Source organism: Camelus ferus, chromosome 14 (assembly GCF_009834535.1).
Source record: "Camelus ferus isolate YT-003-E chromosome 14, BCGSAC_Cfer_1.0, whole genome shotgun sequence".
Taxonomy (NCBI): domain Eukaryota; kingdom Metazoa; phylum Chordata; class Mammalia; order Artiodactyla; family Camelidae; genus Camelus; species Camelus ferus.
The window spans coordinates 27,240,459-27,248,578 of record NC_045709.1 but is presented as its reverse complement, the minus strand read 5'-3'; the positions used below and the strand labels follow the sequence as shown (position 1 = coordinate 27,248,578).

The 8,120-nt window shown below is 47.5% G+C and overlaps 1 long non-coding RNA gene across 1 annotated transcript; it reads left to right on the top strand.

The window, feature by feature from the left end:
• Positions 1–908: 908 nt before the first annotated feature.
• LOC116668636 lies at positions 909–7,612 on the top strand. Its single transcript, XR_004325866.1, has 3 exons — positions 909–986; positions 5,275–5,525; positions 6,446–7,612. It is a non-coding gene; the product is annotated as an uncharacterized LOC116668636 (long non-coding RNA).
• The last annotated feature ends 508 nt before the right edge of the window (positions 7,613–8,120 follow it).

Here is an 8,120-nt window from a genome sequence, read left to right as displayed (position 1 = left end):
GGGGAATTTGCCTAATGCTTGAGTCGATATTTTAGTTTTGCTCGAATGAGCCCTCTTGGAGATTTTCAAAGTCGGCCAACTTTTACAAATGAACAAGCGTCTCCCAGGTGCCCTGTGTGAATGCACAGACGCCCCCTGCACACCAGCTTTAACCCCCAGGTTATAACGTTCAAGGTAGTTTTAAGTAGTTTTCGGGGAGGCCAACCAAGTACTGAGCACCGAGCCTGACACATTCCATTCGAATGTCCAGGGCCTCCCTGGTAGCTCTGTCAATGCTCTGAAAAGAACACGTTTGAAAGGACTGCCTCCAAGTCAAGTCTCTGGACTTTCACATTTAATAGAGTTGACCTGCCCATTTGAAAGACCAATACCAACTTACAGGAAAGAAAGTAAGACCAGTCAGAGGATTTCTTTCAGTTACATAATTTTCAATAACTCATAAAGCTTAGGATTTAGTTTTTTAAAAAATACGTCTTCACCAGATTGCTTATGTTAATTCCTGTGAAGCCAAATTCAAAATTCATGTTGGGCTTCTGACAAAGCTTTGATATTAAGGATGCTGTTTCCACTTATTAAATTCATTATGTGAGAGTTAACAAAAGCTGTTTACTTGAAGCCTTAAACAGTGTACAACATTTTCAATGTGTTGGAAAATTTGTGTTATCTTTGCCTTTGAATTGAAAAGAAAAGACAGAACAGACTTGTCAGCTGGTTTCTCCCCTTCTCGGAAGTTTGCAGTTAATTTCTGGTCCTCCGTGGCCCATCCGTACCCCCAAATCCAACATAGATGTTTTCAAAAAACAGTTTCTACTCCAACAAAACAAGTTTATGATTCACTTTCAGACTTTGTTCTTTCAACGGACTTGTTTGTTCAGGAAAACAGATTTCTAAGACTTGCACACACAGCAGGATTTTTTTGTGCCCCTGTTTTCGCTCCTGTGTTGCTCAGGTGACATGACTTTTGGTTCATAAAATATGCATTAGAGGTAAGTGGCGAAAAACAGCACAATCTTGGGGGGATTTTTTTTTTCCGGTGAAGCACCATCCTTAGCATAGAAAAGGTACAGGCCTAGAAAATGATCTGGGGACGATGAGTGGGAGCTTTGAAAATCGCCCACCTGGGGAGGTGGGCAGGTGCCTCTCCCCTGTGTGTCTCACCTGCCTGGACCCGGTGAGGTGTCTGGCTTTGATGAGTGTGTCCAAGTTATTTGTATGCTTTTCCTATTGTCCCCCGAACTGCTCTGAGCCTGCCTCTTCCCCCGACTCAGCTGCACCCTTGCTCTGAGCCAGCTCCCCACTTGGAATCTTTGCGTCTGCTGTTCCCTTTAGTTACAACTAATGTCCATCTTATCTCCCCGACCTCTACCTACCCTTAGCTCTGAACTCCATGCTTCTGTCTTCAAGTTTATTTACAAAAGAACTACATCCATTTCCAAGTGCAAGGAAGCAGACAACTGCAGAGAGTGGGCCGTGACACTGACCAGAAGCAGAAGGTGCTCTCTGCGTTTCCATGCAGCAGAGAGGAGACAAGGGACAGGGAACTTAAAACCCCTCTTCTTCCTAGCGTGGAAAGGAAAAAGCAGATTTTGTTGGTAAATGATAAATTGTACCGCACCAATGTCCCACTGTGGCATCTGGCTCAGTGTGGCCCCAAAGTGCACGGACCTGGTGGAGTGGTGGCATCGGGACACCCGCAGGGCTTGGCCACCCGGGATCAGCTAACAACCCAGGAAGGAAATTTCAGTCGCCCTGAAACTAAGCCTTCACATCTGATTGGAACTTGAGCTTTGGCCCAAGTTAGGCAAGAGAAGGAAACTAAAAACCCCAAACTGTGTTTGCCTTGTTGTCAGAGGTGGGATGTCCCTGAGGTGACAACTCAGGGACAGACCATCAAGCAGAAGGTCCCAGTGGGGCCCGGGGCCCTGGCTCTGCTCCAAGCTCACACCCGCCACCCATCACCTTCGGGACCTGCAGCCTGGAAGGAAGCCGCGGTGTCCCTGGGCGCTTTTTGCGAGGCGGCTGGAACAGAAAGCAAAACTGAAAGAACCCTCAGAAAACCTCCCGGCCAGGGAGCCAGAGGGAGGTCTCGACCTCTGGGACCTCAGGGTTCTCTTCTGCACGAGGTTGTTGACTCTTACTTGGCTTCTCTTGCGGTGCTGTCTGAGGATCAAGTAAGAAAGAACTTGTTAAACTCTGAAAAATGCCATGTGGTTCTTCCTCCCCGGGCCAGTTTCTTCTCTTTGCCCGCCTCCTCTTCCATCTCCCTTCTTTCCCGACGTCCCACCACTCCGTCCCCTCTAGTAACTGCCGTATCACCTTCAGTCTGTCCTTCGTCTTCTCCGTTTTCTTCTTCTTTTAGCCCTTCTGTCCCTATTCTGTGCCCTCTCTTTCTCCCTTATCCGTATCAGCGAATCTAGGCAATGTGAATAAAAGCTTACCTTACCATTTCGCCCTAACTGGCAAGAAAGGGAAGGCTGAAACTAGGTTAAATTAAAAATGAATTTCAAACACCTACATGATTCTGCTCGCCGGGGAAAGGACAAGGCCTTCTTGTATTTTGGCTAGAAGATGAGTTTCATGTATGGTTTTCTGCTAAAAGTCTTCAGACTAAAAGTAAGTTTCTCCTAAGAAGCTAGATTCATTTTCTTTTAATACACAGACCAACAGACCAACTACAAAAGATGTGTGTGTGTATGAGAGAGAGAGAGAGAGAGAAAGAGACAGAGAGTGAGAAATCTTTTTTTATATACCGCTATTGACTGAAAAAAATACTTGCAGGCCACAAAAAAACCTGTAATTTAGAAATTATTGTTGGTATTATTACAATAAGAGCCAAAAGAGGAAATAGTGAGGAAGAAAAAAGTATGAAATAAAGGGAATGATGAGAGCGGGGAGGTGGTGGGGGGGGAGGGAGAAACACGCAGAAATCTACCCACAAGGAAACAGCCGGAGGCCTGAGGCGGGACACTGGTTCTCAAGTTCTGTGTGTACAGAAATGGCCAGAAAAGCTCTCTCTAGCTTTTAAATCCAGATCTGTGGCTTCCATCCCATCTGTCCTGATGGGTGAGATCTGGGGCGGTATTTAAGAATCCGTGTCCTTAACACATCCCCCAGGAAATCTGGAATATAGGTGGTCCTGTTCAGGTGAGTAAAATTGTTTCCAAATCCAGTTTTCACCTTATATTCATCTGGAGAACTTTGAAAATAAGGATGCTTGAAGTTGGATGAGGTCCAAGCGTCAGTCCTTAGGACCTCTTCCCGGGTGACCCTAACACTCGGCCAGGGCATTGACTTTGGGCTCAGAAAACCTGGGGTTGTGACCACAGCTCCAACACCAAGTTGTGCAACTCGGAACAAAGGACTAAACCTCTCTGGGCTTCTGTGTTCTCTGTGACTTAGGGGACAAACCGTTTCCATCCCAGGGACTGGAGCAGTGGGCTCTCAACCTCAGTTGCACATCTCAGTCATCTGGAAGGTGTTAATCCGGGTCAGGTCCCCTCAACCGAATCAGAGAGTCTGGCCACCAACTTGGGCTCAACGTCCTAAAGCTCACCTTTGAGACCCTGCGGACTGGAGGAGATGAGACAGCGGTGTCCGTGTCCCTATTCTACACCGAGATGGAAACCGCAGCCGGCCAGGGCAGCGCCCTCTCCGGGCGGGCATGGCTGATCTAGCGTTTTACGTGTGATGCTTTCCTCCCCCAGCTCCCCCAGGGGGACTCTGTGCTTTTGTAAAGCCTCTCCCACAGTTTCTGGCTGCTGGGTAAGTGTCCTCTGTCACAGCATAGACAGAGGAAGGGACAAGGTGAGTCAGGGGCAGGTGCCCTCAGTCCCCTGACAGCTGTGCCCATGGCCGTGTGGGTGGCCCGGACCGGCTGGCGTCGGCGGCTGCTGGTGAGGGTTCACCTACTGGAAGCGTCCATGTGGAACAGAACATTCAGGGAGACCAACAAAGGGGTTTCTTGGTCTGTGACACAAGAAGAGAGACTGAAAAGATTTTATGTGGCGTCCATTAGTAAAAACTTTGGTAGTAACCCACTGACATTTTTTTAAAAGTCTTGAGTGGGGGAGTCAGTGAGAAAGTCCGAGTCTCAAGTTCTCCTCTCCGCTTTTTAATTCACGCATTTTCTCTCCCCCAGGAGAGTTACTGACACTGACGTTCTCCATCTTTCCATTTCTGAAATGGGCATTTCTTGGGTACCCATCTGCCCTGAGAGTAGTGGACATCACAGCCTGGGGTCGATGGAAAATCTCTAACATCGCATGGGAGCCACAGGTCTTCGCCCACTCAGACGATCTAATAAAGGACAGAAAAAGACGGTCTTTTGCTTTCTCCATGCCTCATATGTAAAGCCCATCCTTTCTGTGCACTCCTGCCAGAGTCCCGGGTAAATTTTATGATCGCTACCCACTGTAATAATTAAGTAACAAAAAGCCTTGTGGAAGATTATTTTTCCCCAAGAATCGGAACACTGATAATGAAACAGCGCCAGTAATCTCGCTTTAATGAAATGGGGAGTCTAATCCACCACACTTGGTAAAGATGTTAAATCAGAGAAAGCAGTAAAACGTGCTCCCATATCAATAAAACGCCGCGCTTTGTGTCCTTATTATGGAAAACGGTGAGCCTCGCTTTCTGGCCCAACTGTGCTTTTTTTCCCGGGCATCTCACAGCTACTTCATATGCAGTTGGTGAACAACAGGTCTGTTTATGAAAAATCTGTTCATCGGAACATTAGGTCACATCCGCGGCGTTTTCGGTAGTAAAACAATTGGCAGCGCAGATATCTGTTTATGGGAAATTAGGGGCTCGGGAGCACGGATGCACGAGGGCGAGATGGATGTGAAACAGCACCGTGTTCAAGCCACACTTCCTAGCCAGCCTCTCCAAGCTGTATTTCATCCAGAAAGCTTTTATTTTAAAGCCAATTCAAAGAGTCAATAATCATTAAATACATAGAGACACTCGCGGGCTTCCTGCTTCAGGTTTTACTCCAAATCAGGCTCCGAGCGTCTTGTTTGCTGCAGGTACAGAAAACAGGGCGATGTCAGAACCTGCTACACTGAGCTCCCAAATACCAGTGGTTCTCCTGTCTCTCCCACAGAGGTTCCGGGGAACCATAGTTTGTTTTCTCTGTCCGTGAGTCTATTTCTGGTTTGCAAATAAGCTCCTTTACGTCTTTTTTTTTTTTTTTTTTTTTTTTTTTTTTTAAGATTCCACCTACAAGTGATGTCCTGTGATGTGTGTCTTTGTCTGTTTCCTCTTGCTTCTCAGCTGCCAGCGTTTGCTCGTCCCAGAGCCTCCCGGCTGCCGCAGGCCCGCCTCCGCGGGGTGGCCTCTAGGGGATGTCTGAGAGCCGCGCCCCCTCCAGCAGGCGGCTGCGGCCACCCGCCCCTCCTGCGTCCGCCGGTTGCAGTCCGCCTCCTTCAAACTTGACATTTCCACAAACTGACCACGGCCTGGGACGTTTCCTCTGCTCTTTCCCTGAGCTGCAGCCTGGCCCTGCGGAGTCAGAGCTTGGCAAGGTGACCCTTTTTAAAGGCATGTCGGGGGGAGGCGGGGAGGCGCGCGTAGTGACCTCGGCCCGGCCGGGACACGCTGGCCTCCCAACGGAGCTTCTTGGTATTTAGCCTCCGGGGTCACTCATTCATCACACAAAGTCTTTATCTGTGCGCACATCCTGGAACAATACTCTTAGATAAATACTCTCCGGGGCATTTCGCTCCACGAGTGTTTACTTTGCATGGGCATGATCTCAATGGAACACAGAAAGGGCGGCAATAGAAGGCTTGGCAAACAGAAATTTGCCGCCATCTACGCACAAGGGGACAACTGGGAGGGACGTTGTTCTGTTTGAAAGGAGAGCCGCATCATGGCCTTGACGCAGTGCCTCTGTGCGCAGACCAGAACCCCCGGAAGTCCCACGTGACACGCCCGGCAGGTAACTTCTCTCTCCGGAGAACGGAGACCGCGTGGCTTCCGAGCGAGAGGACCAGGTTCCACGCCCTATCTGACCCTCTGGGCCCTGAGATCTTAGGCGAGTCTTGGAGATTTTGTTGAGTCTCAACTTCATTCAACAGTCCAGGAATACCGACCGGCCTCCCACCTGCTCCTTGGAATCGTTTTGTCTTTAAAATGGGATACAGTCCCCTGGCTTCACACAAGTGTGAAAATCCAGGGAAAGGACTACAAAGGCAGGCGCGGGCCACCTGCTTCGGGGGCGATCGCCTTGCCGCTGGGAGCCCGGGTGGCCGGCGGCACCTACGCTGTATTATTATTAGGTTTTTGAAAACCCTTATGAGATGAGATTTATTCTGAAAGGTCACTAAGTCCACACACAGAAATTTGTGTTAGACGCACCCACGTTTGTCAATGAAGCCTTTCCTGCCCGATTTAACTACCTCTTCCTCCTTCTTATCCTTTTCAATTAACTATGAACACAAAGATCTGTCCTCAACAAATAAACACAAGTTCCCGTGAAATCCTGCCAAAAGGAAAAACAGAAGAGGAAGAAGACGGGTGATTTCTCAAGGTCCACTGCATCCGTTTCTGCGTAAGCCACGCGGACTTCATTCATACCCTGAGAAAGCATGGCTGATTTTTGTAACAGCCCGAGGGAGGCTCCCGAGAAGGTAACTGGACACTTCCCCCTGGCCCCGGGGGGCGGGGGAGGGCATCTGTTGTTTATTTTATTTGTACACAGCGTGGAGGAGCCACGAGTCAGATCCTGAATCTGTCTATAACGGCCTGTGAGTGGGGCAGGTGCAGAAAGTCACATCAAGTCACAGCAGAGCTCCCCAAGATCCAAAGGAGCCTGGGGACATTGTCCTGGCCCTGCTCCAGCGCAGGTCGTGGCCCATTTTCCTCACTCACCTCCGGGTGCACCGGTGCCAGGTAGAATGTCCTTTTCAATACAAACATCAGACAGAGCTTTCAGCCTAGTCGGTCAGTGGTCCCATGATCCCCAGAAAGGCCATGATTTCATTCAATTGTCCTTTTCTTGAAAACATTCTTGGACCTCAGCTTTTGAGAATTCTCGAGGGAGCAAGCTCTTGAATATTCCGAGTGATGAAATCATCAGACTGCGAGGGAGGGTTTAATTTTTGGAAACAATAAAAATTTTGATACCTGTTTATTAAATGTGATCAGCGCTAAAGCCAAATCATTTAGTTTATGGTGTTAAAGGAAGTGTAATGAGAAGTGAAGGGATTTGCCTTGGAAATGACTGGAAACATCTCTGACTAGAGACGTATTTTAGCAGCCACAGCAGACTCAGGGAGAAGTTTATGGCAGCACAGTGTGGCTGTCCTGATGGGACCAGCAAGTCGGCTCCATTACTCTGCAGTGGCTACACAGTTTATTTAAAGACAATGGTGGCCTTTTCTACAATACTGAGCAATGAAACAGCACCTCCTCTGCCCACCTCACCACCAAGTCCACAATATCCATAGAGGTGAGGTTGCAAAGGAAAAAGGGAAACAAATTCATAACAGGTAGAGCAGTTGCTTACACTAGAGGGAGAAATCTCAAGGATGCTGAGGACTTATAAAGAAGAATCAGAATCGCCAAGACAAGGAAGCAACCTAAGTGTCCATCGACAGACAAATGGACAAGGACAATGTGGTGTATGTATATGTATATATATGAAATGGAATACTACTCAGGCATAAAAAAGAATGAAATCATGCCATTTGCAGCAACATGGATGGACCTAGAGATGATCAGACTAAGAGAAGTAAGTCAGACAGAGGAAGAAAAATATCATATGCTATCACTTATATGTGGAATATAAAAAACAGACACAAATAAACTTATTTATAAAACAGAAACAGACTCGCATGCATAAGAAACAAACTTCTAGTCACCAAGGACGAAGAGGGGAGTGGAGAGATAAATGAGGAGTTTGGGATTAGCAGGTACACACTACTATATATAAAATAGATAAACAGCAAGGTCCCACCATACAGCACAGGGAACTACATTCAATAACCTGTAATAAACTATAATAGAAAAAAATCTGAAAAGGAATATGTATGTACATATATGCACATATGTATAAAACTGAATCACTTCACTGTACACCTGAAACTAACACAACATTGTAAATCAACTATACTTCA